Below are 13903 nucleotides of genomic sequence, written 5' to 3' on the forward strand. Positions count from 1 at the left end.
TTTTTGTGAGAATTGAATAAATTCACTTTTACGTAATAGTATACACTGTCATAAATTTCCTGTTTTGTCCATTTTTACTTTTTGTGATAATTGAATAAATTCACTTTTACGTAATAGTATACACTGTCGTAATTTTCTTGTTTTGTCCATTTTGACTTTTTGTGATAATTGAATAAATTCACTTTTACGTAATAGTATACACTGTCGTAATTTTCCTGTTTTGTCCATTTTGACTTTTTGTGATAATTGAATAAATTCACTTTTACGTAATAGTATACACTGTCGTAATTTTCTTGTTTTGTCCATTTTGACTTTTTGTGATAATTGAATAAATTCACTTTTACGTAATAGTATACACTGTCGTAATTTTCCTGTTTTGTCCATTTTGACTTTTTGTGATAATTGAATAAATTCACTTTTACGTAATAGTATACACTGTCATAAATTTCTTGTTTTGTCCATTTTGACATTTTTGTGATAATTGAATAAATTCACTTTTGCGTAATAGTATACACTGTCGTAAATTTCTTGTTTTGTCCATTTTGACTTTTTGTGAGAATTGAATAAATTCACTTTTACGTAATAGTATACACTGTCGTAATATTCTTGTTTTGTCCATTTTTACTTTTTTTGGTAATTGAATAAATTCACTTCTACGTAATAGTATAAACTGTCGTAATATTCTTGTTTTGTCCATTATTACTTTTTGTCATAAATTAATAAATTCACTTTTACGTAATAGTATACACTGTCGTAAATTTCTTGTTTTTTCCATCTTGACATTTTGTGATAATTTAATAAATTCACTTTTACGTAATAGTATACACTGTCGTAAATTTCTTGTTTTTTCCATCTTGACATTTTGTGATAATTGAATAAATTCACTTTTACGTAATAGTATACACTGTCGTAAATTTCTTGTTTTGTCCATTTTGACTTTTTGTGATAATTGAATAAATTCACTTTTACGTAATAGTATACACTGTCGTAAATTTCCTGTTTTGTCCAATTTGACTTTTTGTGATAATTGAATAAATTCACTTTTACGTAATAGTATACACTGTCGTAAATTTCTTGTTTTGTCCATTTTGACATTTTTGTGATAATTGAATAAATTCACTTTTACGTAATAGTATACACTGTCGTAATTTTCTTGTTTTGTCCATTTTGACTTTTTGTGATAATTGAATAAATTCACTTTTACGTAATAGTATACACTGTCGTAATTTTCTTGTTTTGTCCATTTTGACTTTTTGTGATAATTGAATAAATTCACTTTTACGTAATAGTATACACTGTCGTAATTTTCCTGTTTTGTCCATTTTGACTTTTTGTGATAATTGAATAAATTCACTTTTACGTAATAGTATACACTGTCGTAATTTTCTTGTTTTGTCCATTTTGACTTTTTGTGATAATTGAATAAATTCACTTTTACGTAATAGTATACACTGTCGTAATTTTCTTGTTTTGTCCATTTTGACTTTTTGTGATAATTGAATAAATTCACTTTTACGTAATAGTATACACTGTCGTAATTTTCTTGTTTTGTCCATTTTGACTTTTTGTGAGAATTGAATAAATTCACTTTTACGTAATAGTATACACTGTCGTAATTTTCTTGTTTTGTCCATTTTGACTTTTTGTGATAATTGAATAAATTCACTTTTACGTAATAGTATACACTGTCGTAATTTTCTTGTTTTGTCCATTTTGACTTTTTGTGAGAATTGAATAAATTCACTTTTACGTAATACTATACACTGTCGTAATATTCTTGTTTTGTCCATTTTGACATTTTGTGATAATTGAATAAATTCACTTTTACGTAATAGTATACACTGTCGTAATTTTCTTGTTTTGTCCATTTTGACTTTTTGTGATAATTGAATAAATTCACTTTTACTTAATAGTATACACTGTCGTAATTTTCTTGTTTTGTCCATTTTGACTTTTTGTGAGAATTGAATAAATTCACTTTTACGTAATACTATACACTGTCGTAATATTCTTGTTTTGTCCATTTTGACATTTTGTGATAATTGAATAAATTCACTTTTACGTAATAGTATACACTGTCGTAAATTTCCTGTTTTGTCCATTTTTACTTTTTGTGAGAATTGAATAAATTCACTTTTACGTAATAGTATACACTGTCGTAATATTCTTGTTTTGTCCATTTTTACTTTTTTTGGTAATTGAATAAATTCACTTCTACGTAATAGTATAAACTGTCGTAATATTCTTGTTTTGTCCATTATTACTTTTTGTCATAAATTAATAAATTCACTTTTACGTAATAGTATACACTGTCGTAAATTTCTTGTTTTTTCCATCTTGACATTTTGTGATAATTGAATAAATTCACTTTTACGTAATAGTATACACTGTCGTAAATTTCTTGTTTTGTCCATTTTGACTTTTTGTGATAATTGAATAAATTCACTTTTACGTAATAGTATACACTGTCGTAATTTTCTTGTTTTGTCCATTTTGACTTTTTGTGATAATTGAATAAATTCACTTTTACGTAATAGTATACACTGTCGTAAATTTCCTGTTTTGTCCATTTTTACTTTTTGTGAGAATTGAATAAATTCACTTTTACGTAATAGTATACACTGTCGTAAATTTCCTGTTTTGTCCATTTTTACTTTTTGTGATAATTGAATAAATTCACTTTTACGTAATAGTATACACTGTCGTAAATTTCCTGTTTTGTCCATTTTTACTTTTTGTGAGAATTGAATAAATTCACTTTTATGTAATAGTATACACTGTCATAAATTTCCTGTTTTGTCCATTTTTACTTTTTGTGATAATTGAATAAATTCACTTTTACGTAATAGTATACACTGTCGTAAATTTCTTGTTTTTTCCATCTTGACATTTTGTGATAATTGAATAAATTCACTTTTACGTAATAGTATACACTGTCGTAAATTTCTTGTTTTGTCCATTTTGACTTTTTGTGATAATTGAATAAATTCACTTTTACGTAATAGTATACACTGTCGTAATTTTCTTGTTTTGTCCATTTTGACTTTTTGTGATAATTGAATAAATTCACTTTTACGTAATAGTATACACTGTCGTAAATTTCCTGTTTTGTCCATTTTTACTTTTTGTGAGAATTGAATAAATTCACTTTTACGTAATAGTATACACTGTCGTAAATTTCCTGTTTTGTCCATTTTTACTTTTTGTGATAATTGAATAAATTCACTTTTACGTAATAGTATACACTGTCGTAAATTTCCTGTTTTGTCCATTTTTACTTTTTGTGAGAATTGAATAAATTCACTTTTATGTAATAGTATACACTGTCATAAATTTCCTGTTTTGTCCATTTTTACTTTTTGTGATAATTGAATAAATTCACTTTTACGTAATAGTATACACTGTCGTAAATTTCCTGTTTTGTCCATTTTTACTTTTTGTGAGAATTGAATAAATTCACTTTTACGTAATAGTATACACTGTCATAAATTTCCTGTTTTGTCCATTTTTACTTTTTGTGATAATTGAATAAATTCACTTTTACGTAATAGTATACACTGTCGTAAATTTCTTGTTTTGTCCATTTTGACATTTTTGTGATAATTGAATAAATTCACTTTTACGTAATAGTATACACTGTCGTAATTTTCTTGTTTTGTCCATTTTGACTTTTTGTGATAATTGAATAAATTCACTTTTACGTAATAGTATACACTGTCGTAATTTTCCTGTTTTGTCCATTTTTACTTTTTTTGGTAATTGAATAAATTCACTTCTACATAATAGTATAAACTGTCGTAATATTCTTGTTTTGTCCATTATTACTTTTTGTCATAAATTAATAAATTCACTTTTACGTAATAGTATACACTGTCGTAAATTTCTTGTTTTTTCCATCTTGACATTTTGTGATAATTGAATAAATTCACTTTTACGTAATAGTATACACTGTCGTAAATTTCTTGTTTTGTCCATTTTGACTTTTTGTGATAATTGAATAAATTCACTTTTACGTAATAGTATACACTGTCGTAAATTTCTTGTTTTGTCCATTTTAATTTTTTGTGATAATTGAATAAATTCACTTTTACGTAATAGTATACACTGTCGTAAATTTCCTGTTTTGTCCATTTTTACTTTTTGTGATAATTGAATAAATTCACTTTTACGTAATAGTATACACTGTCGTAATTTGCTTGTTTTGTCCATTTTGACTTTTTGTGATAATTGAATAAATTCACTTTTGCGTAATAGTATACACTGTCGTAAATTTCTTCTTTTGTCCATTTTGACTTTTTGTGATAATTGAATAAATTCACTTTTACGTAATAGTATACACTGTCGTAATTTGCTTGTTTTGTCCATTTTGACTTTTTGTGATAATTGAATAAATTCACTTTTGCGTAATAGTATACACTGTCGTAATTTTCTTGTTTTGTCCATTTTGACTTTTTGTGATAATTGAATAAATTCACTTTTACGTAATAGTATACACTGTCGTAATTTTCTTGTTTTGTCCATTTTGACTTTTTGTGATAATTGAATAAATTCACTTTTACGTAATAGTATACACTGTCGTAATTTTCCTGTTTTGTCCATTTTGACTTTTTGTGATAATTGAATAAATTCACTTTTACGTAATAGTATACACTGTCGTAATTTTCTTGTTTTGTCCATTTTGACTTTTTGTGATAATTGAATAAATTCACTTTTACGTAATAGTATACACTGTCGTAATTTTCTTGTTTTGTCCATTTTGACTTTTTGTGATAATTGAATAAATTCACTTTTACGTAATAGTATACACTGTCGTAATTTTCTTGTTTTGTCCATTTTGACTTTTTGTGAGAATTGAATAAATTCACTTTTACGTAATACTATACACTGTCGTAATATTCTTGTTTTGTCCATTTTGACATTTTGTGATAATTGAATAAATTCACTTTTACGTAATAGTATACAGTGTCGTAATTTTCTTGTTTTGTCCATTTTGACTTTTTGTGATAATTGAATAAATTCACTTTTACGTAATAGTATACACTGTCGTAATTTTCTTGTTTTGTCCATTTTGACTTTTTGTGAGAATTGAATAAATTCACTTTTACGTAATACTATACACTGTCGTAATATTCTTGTTTTGTCCATTTTGACATTTTGTGATAATTGAATAAATTCACTTTTACGTAATAGTATACACTGTCGTAAATTTCCTGTTTTGTCCATTTTTACTTTTTGTGAGAATTGAATAAATTCACTTTTACGTAATAGTATACACTGTCGTAATATTCTTGTTTTGTCCATTTTTACTTTTTTTGGTAATTGAATAAATTCACTTCTACGTAATAGTATAAACTGTCGTAATATTCTTGTTTTGTCCATTATTACTTTTTGTCATAAATTAATAAATTCACTTTTACGTAATAGTATACACTGTCGTAAATTTCTTGTTTTTTCCATCTTTTGACATTTTGTGATAATTGAATAAATTCACTTTTACGTAATAGTATACACTGTTGTAAATTTCTTGTTTTGTCCATTTTGACTTTTTGTGATAATTGAATAAATTCACTTTTACGTAATAGTATACACTGTCGTAATTTTCTTGTTTTGTCCATTTTGACTTTTTGTGATAATTGAATAAATTCACTTTTACGTAATAGTATACACTGTCGTAAATTTCCTGTTTTGTCCATTTTTACTTTTTGTGAGAATTGAATAAATTCACTTTTACGTAATAGTATACACTGTCATAAATTTCCTGTTTTGTCCATTTTTACTTTTTGTGATAATTGAATAAATTCACTTTTACGTAATAGTATACACTGTCGTAATTTTCTTGTTTTGTCCATTTTGACTTTTTGTGATAATTGAATAAATTCACTTTTACGTAATAGTATACACTGTCGTAATTTTCCTGTTTTGTCCATTTTGACTTTTTGTGATAATTGAATAAATTCACTTTTACGTAATAGTATACACTGTCGTAATTTTCTTGTTTTGTCCATTTTGACTTTTTGTGATAATTGAATAAATTCACTTTTACGTAATAGTATACACTGTCGTAATTTTCCTGTTTTGTCCATTTTGACTTTTTGTGATAATTGAATAAATTCACTTTTACGTAATAGTATACACTGTCGTAATTTTCTTGTTTTGTCCATTTTGACTTTTTGTGATAATTGAATAAATTCACTTTTACGTAATAGTATACACTGTCGTAATTTTCCTGTTTTGTCCATTTTGACTTTTTGTGATAATTGAATAAATTCACTTTTACGTAATAGTATACACTGTCATAAATTTCTTGTTTTGTCCATTTTGACATTTTTGTGATAATTGAATAAATTCACTTTTGCGTAATAGTATACACTGTCGTAATTTTCCTGTTTTGTCCATTTTGACTTTTTGTGATAATTGAATAAATTCACTTTTACGTAATAGTATACACTGTCGTAATTTTCCTGTTTTGTCCATTTTGACTTTTTGTGATAATTGAATAAATTCACTTTTACGTAATAGTATACACTGTCGTAATTTTCTTGTTTTGTCCATTTTGACTTTTTGTGATAATTGAATAAATTCACTTTTACGTAATAGTATACACTGTCGTAATTTTCCTGTTTTGTCCATTTTGACTTTTTGTGATAATTGAATAAATTCACTTTTACGTAATAGTATACACTGTCATAAATTTCTTGTTTTGTCCATTTTGACATTTTTGTGATAATTGAATAAATTCACTTTTACGTAATAGTATACACTGTCGTAAATTTCTTGTTTTGTCCATTTTGACTTTTTGTGAGAATTGAATAAATTCACTTTTACGTAATAGTATACACTGTCGTAATATTCTTGTTTTGTCCATTTTTACTTTTTGTGATAATTGAATAAATTCACTTTTACGTAATAGTATACACTGTCGTAAATTTCTTGTTTTGTCCATTTTGACTTTTTGTGAGAATTGAATAAATTCACTTTTACGTAATAGTATACACTGTCGTAAATTTCTTGTTTTGTCCATTTTGACTTTTTGTGAGAATTGAATAAATTCACTTTTACGTAATAGTATACACTGTCGTAAATTTCTTGTTTTGTCCATTTTGACTTTTTGTGATAATTGAATAAATTCACTTTTACGTAATAGTATACACTGTCGTAAATTTCTTGTTTTGTCCATTTTTACTTTTTTTGGTAATTGAATAAATTCACTTCTACGTAATAGTATAAACTGTCGTAATATTCTTGTTTTGTCCATTATTACTTTTTGTCATAAATTAATAAATTCACTTTTACGTAATAGTATACACTGTCGTAAATTTCTTGTTTTTTCCATCTTGACATTTTGTGATAATTTAATAAATTCACTTTTACGTAATAGTATACACTGTCGTAAATTTCTTGTTTTTTCCATCTTGACATTTTGTGATAATTGAATAAATTCACTTTTACGTAATAGTATACACTGTCGTAAATTTCTTGTTTTGTCCATTTTGACTTTTTGTGATAATTGAATAAATTCACTTTTACGTAATAGTATACACTGTCGTAAATTTCCTGTTTTGTCCAATCTGACTTTTTGTGATAATTGAATAAATTCACTTTTACGTAATAGTATACACTGTCGTAAATTTCTTGTTTTGTCCATTTTGACATTTTTGTGATAATTGAATAAATTCACTTTTACGTAATAGTATACACTGTCGTAATTTTCTTGTTTTGTCCATTTTGACTTTTTGTGATAATTGAATAAATTCACTTTTACGTAATAGTATACACTGTCGTAATTTTCTTGTTTTGTCCATTTTGACTTTTTGTGATAATTGAATAAATTCACTTTTACGTAATAGTATACACTGTCGTAATTTTCCTGTTTTGTCCATTTTGACTTTTTGTGATAATTGAATAAATTCACTTTTACGTAATAGTATACACTGTCGTAATTTTCTTGTTTTGTCCATTTTGACTTTTTGTGATAATTGAATAAATTCACTTTTACGTAATAGTATACACTGTCGTAATTTTCTTGTTTTGTCCATTTTGACTTTTTGTGATAATTGAATAAATTCACTTTTACGTAATAGTATACACTGTCGTAATTTTCTTGTTTTGTCCATTTTGACTTTTTGTGAGAATTGAATAAATTCACTTTTACGTAATACTATACACTGTCGTAATATTCTTGTTTTGTCCATTTTGACATTTTGTGATAATTGAATAAATTCACTTTTACGTAATAGTATACACTGTCGTAATTTTCTTGTTTTGTCCATTTTGACTTTTTGTGATAATTGAATAAATTCACTTTTACGTAATAGTATACACTGTCGTAATTTTCTTGTTTTGTCCATTTTGACTTTTTGTGAGAATTGAATAAATTCACTTTTACGTAATACTATACACTGTCGTAATATTCTTGTTTTGTCCATTTTGACATTTTGTGATAATTGAATAAATTCACTTTTACGTAATAGTATACACTGTCGTAAATTTCCTGTTTTGTCCATTTTTACTTTTTGTGAGAATTGAATAAATTCACTTTTACGTAATAGTATACACTGTCGTAATATTCTTGTTTTGTCCATTTTTACTTTTTTTGGTAATTGAATAAATTCACTTCTACGTAATAGTATAAACTGTCGTAATATTCTTGTTTTGTCCATTATTACTTTTTGTCATAAATTAATAAATTCACTTTTACGTAATAGTATACACTGTCGTAAATTTCTTGTTTTTTCCATCTTGACATTTTGTGATAATTGAATAAATTCACTTTTACGTAATAGTATACACTGTCGTAAATTTCTTGTTTTGTCCATTTTGACTTTTTGTGATAATTGAATAAATTCACTTTTACGTAATAGTATACACTGTCGTAATTTTCTTGTTTTGTCCATTTTGACTTTTTGTGATAATTGAATAAATTCACTTTTACGTAATAGTATACACTGTCGTAAATTTCCTGTGTTGTCCATTTTTACTTTTTGTGAGAATTGAATAAATTCACTTTTACGTAATAGTATACACTGTCATAAATTTCCTGTTTTGTCCATTTTTACTTTTTGTGATAATTGAATAAATTCACTTTTACGTAATAGTATACACTGTCGTAAATTTCCTGTTTTGTCCATTTTTACTTTTTGTGATAATTGAATAAATTCACTTTTACGTAATAGTATACACTGTCGTAAATTTCCTGTGTTGTCCATTTTTACTTTTTGTGAGAATTGAATAAATTCACTTTTATGTAATAGTATACACTGTCATAAATTTCCTGTTTTGTCCATTTTTACTTTTTGTGATAATTGAATAAATTCACTTTTACGTAATAGTATACACTGTCGTAAATTTCCTGTTTTGTCCATTTTTACTTTTTGTGAGAATTGAATAAATTCACTTTTACGTAATAGTATACACTGTCATAAATTTCCTGTTTTGTCCATTTTTACTTTTTGTGATAATTGAATAAATTCACTTTTACGTAATAGTATACACTGTCGTAAATTTCTTGTTTTGTCCATTTTGACATTTTTGTGATAATTGAATAAATTCACTTTTACGTAATAGTATACACTGTCGTAATTTTCTTGTTTTGTCCATTTTGACTTTTTGTGATAATTGAATAAATTCACTTTTACGTAATAGTATACACTGTCGTAATTTTCCTGTTTTGTCCATTTTTACTTTTTTTGGTAATTGAATAAATTCACTTCTACGTAATAGTATAAACTGTCGTAATATTCTTGTTTTGTCCATTATTACTTTTTGTCATAAATTAATAAATTCACTTTTACGTAATAGTATACACTGTCGTAAATTTCTTGTTTTTTCCATCTTGACATTTTGTGATAATTGAATAAATTCACTTTTACGTAATAGTATACACTGTCGTAAATTTCTTGTTTTGTCCATTTTGACTTTTTGTGATAATTGAATAAATTCACTTTTACGTAATAGTATACACTGTCGTAAATTTCTTGTTTTGTCCATTTTAATTTTTTGTGATAATTGAATAAATTCACTTTTACGTAATAGTATACACTGTCGTAAATTTCCTGTTTTGTCCATTTTTACTTTTTGTGATAATTGAATAAATTCACTTTTACGTAATAGTATACACTGTCGTAATTTGCTTGTTTTGTCCATTTTGACTTTTTGTGATAATTGAATAAATTCACTTTTGCGTAATAGTATACACTGTCGTAAATTTCTTCTTTTGTCCATTTTGACTTTTTGTGATAATTGAATAAATTCACTTTTACGTAATAGTATACACTGTCGTAATTTGCTTGTTTTGTCCATTTTGACTTTTTGTGATAATTGAATAAATTCACTTTTGCGTAATAGTATACACTGTCGTAATTTTCTTGTTTTGTCCATTTTGACTTTTTGTGATAATTGAATAAATTCACTTTTACGTAATAGTATACACTGTCGTAATTTTCTTGTTTTGTCCATTTTGACTTTTTGTGATAATTGAATAAATTCACTTTTACGTAATAGTATACACTGTCGTAATTTTCCTGTTTTGTCCATTTTGACTTTTTGTGATAATTGAATAAATTCACTTTTACGTAATAGTATACACTGTCGTAATTTTCCTGTTTTGTCCATTTTGACTTTTTGTGATAATTGAATAAATTCACTTTTACGTAATAGTATACACTGTCGTAATTTTCTTGTTTTGTCCATTTTGACTTTTTGTGATAATTGAATAAATTCACTTTTACGTAATAGTATACACTGTCGTAATTTTCTTGTTTTGTCCATTTTGACTTTTTGTGATAATTGAATAAATTCACTTTTACGTAATACTATACACTGTCGTAATATTCTTGTTTTGTCCATTTTGACATTTTGTGATAATTGAATAAATTCACTTTTACGTAATAGTATACACTGTCGTAATTTTCTTGTTTTGTCCATTTTGACTTTTTGTGATAATTGAATAAATTCACTTTTACGTAATAGTATACACTGTCGTAATTTTCTTGTTTTGTCCATTTTGACTTTTTGTGAGAATTGAATAAATTCACTTTTACGTAATACTATACACTGTCGTAATATTCTTGTTTTGTCCATTTTGACATTTTGTGATAATTGAATAAATTCACTTTTACGTAATAGTATACACTGTCGTAAATTTCCTGTTTTGTCCATTTTTACTTTTTGTGAGAATTGAATAAATTCACTTTTACGTAATAGTATAAACTGTCGTAATATTCTTGTTTTGTCCATTATTACTTTTTGTCATAAATTAATAAATTCACTTTTACGTAATAGTATACACTGTCGTAAATTTCTTGTTTTTTCCATCTTGACATTTTGTGATAATTGAATAAATTCACTTTTACGTAATAGTATACACTGTCGTAAATTTCTTGTTTTGTCCATTTTGACTTTTTGTGATAATTGAATAAATTCACTTTTACGTAATAGTATACACTGTCGTAATTTTCTTGTTTTGTCCATTTTGACTTTTTGTGATAATTGAATAAATTCACTTTTACGTAATAGTATACACTGTCGTAAATTTCCTGTTTTGTCCATTTTTACTTTTTGTGAGAATTGAATAAATTCACTTTTACGTAATAGTATACACTGTCATAAATTTCCTGTTTTGTCCATTTTTACTTTTTGTGATAATTGAATAAATTCACTTTTACGTAATAGTATACACTGTCGTAAATTTCCTGTTTTGTCCATTTTTACTTTTTGTGATAATTGAATAAATTCACTTTTACGTAATAGTATACACTGTCGTAAATTTCCTGTTTTGTCCATTTTTACTTTTTGTGAGAATTGAATAAATTCACTTTTACGTAATAGTATACACTGTCATAAATTTCCTGTTTTGTCCATTTTTACTTTTTGTGATAATTGAATAAATTCACTTTTACGTAATAGTATACACTGTCGTAAATTTCTTGTTTTGTCCATTTTGACATTTTTGTGATAATTGAATAAATTCACTTTTACGTAATAGTATACACTGTCGTAATTTTCTTGTTTTGTCCATTTTGACTTTTTGTGATAATTGAATAAATTCACTTTTACGTAATAGTATACACTGTCGTAATTTTCCTGTTTTGTCCATTTTTACTTTTTTTGGTAATTGAATAAATTCACTTCTACGTAATAGTATAAACTGTCGTAATATTCTTGTTTTGTCCATTATTACTTTTTGTCATAAATTAATAAATTCACTTTTACGTAATAGTATACACTGTCGTAAATTTCTTGTTTTTTCCATCTTGACATTTTGTGATAATTGAATAAATTCACTTTTACGTAATAGTATACACTGTCGTAAATTTCTTGTTTTGTCCATTTTGACTTTTTGTGATAATTGAATAAATTCACTTTTACGTAATAGTATACACTGTCGTAAATTTCTTGTTTTGTCCATTTTAATTTTTTGTGATAATTGAATAAATTCACTTTTACGTAATAGTATACACTGTCGTAAATTTCCTGTTTTGTCCATTTTTACTTTTTGTGATAATTGAATAAATTCACTTTTACGTAATAGTATACACTGTCGTAATTTGCTTGTTTTGTCCATTTTGACTTTTTGTGATAATTGAATAAATTCACTTTTGCGTAATAGTATACACTGTCGTAAATTTCTTCTTTTGTCCATTTTGACTTTTTGTGATAATTGAATAAATTCACTTTTACGTAATAGTATACACTGTCGTAATTTGCTTGTTTTGTCCATTTTGACTTTTTGTGATAATTGAATAAATTCACTTTTGCGTAATAGTATACACTGTCGTAAATTTCTTCTTTTGTCCATTTTGACTTTTTGTTATAATTAAATAAAATTTTCTAAAAAACTAGAACCTATTCTTGCGTCTGTTAATGAGAAATCAATATTAGGCCTTATATGGTATAGTTTGTTCCTTTCTCAGACACATAGTAGTAAAAGAATAGCATGTCGCATGTTGCATTATTTGTTATATCAGTAAGAAGAGGATCTAGACTTGTGTTCTCTTAAACATATCAGTATTTTAGAGGTTAACCCGGCCTGATTTAAATATCTGTAACAGTTGAAAACATTTGTTAGAAATTTACAAAAGTAATCAAAAAGTAATCATTACATTAATAAGTTTAGTAGTTATACTCAATGATTAGATTTTGCACAGGGTAACTTGTAATGTCACCTATTACATTTCCAAAGTAACGTTCCCAACACTGATTATTATTTATATTATATAGCAAATTAAACATTAGGATTTTTAACTATCTTCAAACATTTTAAATCTGCACTATGTGTGTGTGTGTGTGTGAGAGAGTGTGAGAGAATGTGTGCCTGAGTGTGTGTGTGAGAGTGTGTGTGTGTGAGAGTGTGTGTGCGCCTGAGTGTGTGTGTGAGAGTGTGTGTGTGTGAGAGAGTGTGTGTGCGCCTGAGTGTGCGTGTGTGTGAGAGAGAGAGTGCGTGTGTGTTTGTGAGTGTGAGAATGTATGTGTGTGTGTGTGAGAGAGTGCGCGTGAGTGTGTGAGAGTGTGTGTGCGTGTGTTTGTGAGTGAGTGTGAGAGTGTGTGTGCGTGAAAGAGAGTGTGTGCGCGTGAGTGTGTGTTTGTGAGTGAGTGTGAGTGTGTGTGTGCGTGGGAGTGTGTGCATGTGAGTGTGAGAGTGTGTGTGTGTGTGTGCGTAAGTGTGTGTTTGAGAGAGAGAGTGTGCGTGGAAGTGTGTGTGTGTGTGTGCGCATGAGTGTGTGTGTGTGCGCGCGTGAGTGTGTGTGTGTGTGTGTGTGTGTGTAAAAAATGATTTTCTTACTTATAAATAACTTTACTTCTCATTTAAATACTCTTTTGGTGTCTCAGTTAAAACAAACACAAACACACTTCACTCATGTGAGTTTATTCATCAACTTTTATTTGCTTTTTACTTTTATTCAGT

The 13903-nt window shown here is 26.7% G+C and overlaps 2 protein-coding genes across 7 annotated transcripts in view; one reads left to right on the plus strand and one right to left on the minus strand.

Annotated features, from left to right (window-relative positions):
* Positions 1 to 13903, plus strand: part of lsamp (limbic system associated membrane protein) — a 509713-nt gene that overhangs the window by 46431 nt on the left and 449379 nt on the right. The window lies entirely within an intron of this gene.
* The window catches only part of cep57 (centrosomal protein 57), a 32289-nt gene that overhangs the window by 2547 nt on the left and 15839 nt on the right, over positions 1 to 13903 (minus strand). For 3 of the 6 annotated variants that reach the window (XR_010906834.1, XM_067451487.1, XM_067451485.1), the window contains one exon: positions 13890 to 13903. This exon is cut by the window's right edge. The exons of the other annotated variants lie outside the window; for them this stretch is intronic. The gene's annotated coding sequence lies outside the window, so the exon portion shown is untranslated. Of the gene's footprint in view, positions 1 to 13889 lie in introns of those variants that run through there. 6 annotated transcript variants of the gene reach the window in all.

The sequence above is a fragment of the Pseudorasbora parva genome, chromosome 8 (genome assembly GCF_024679245.1).
Source record: "Pseudorasbora parva isolate DD20220531a chromosome 8, ASM2467924v1, whole genome shotgun sequence".
Taxonomy (NCBI): domain Eukaryota; kingdom Metazoa; phylum Chordata; class Actinopteri; order Cypriniformes; family Gobionidae; genus Pseudorasbora; species Pseudorasbora parva.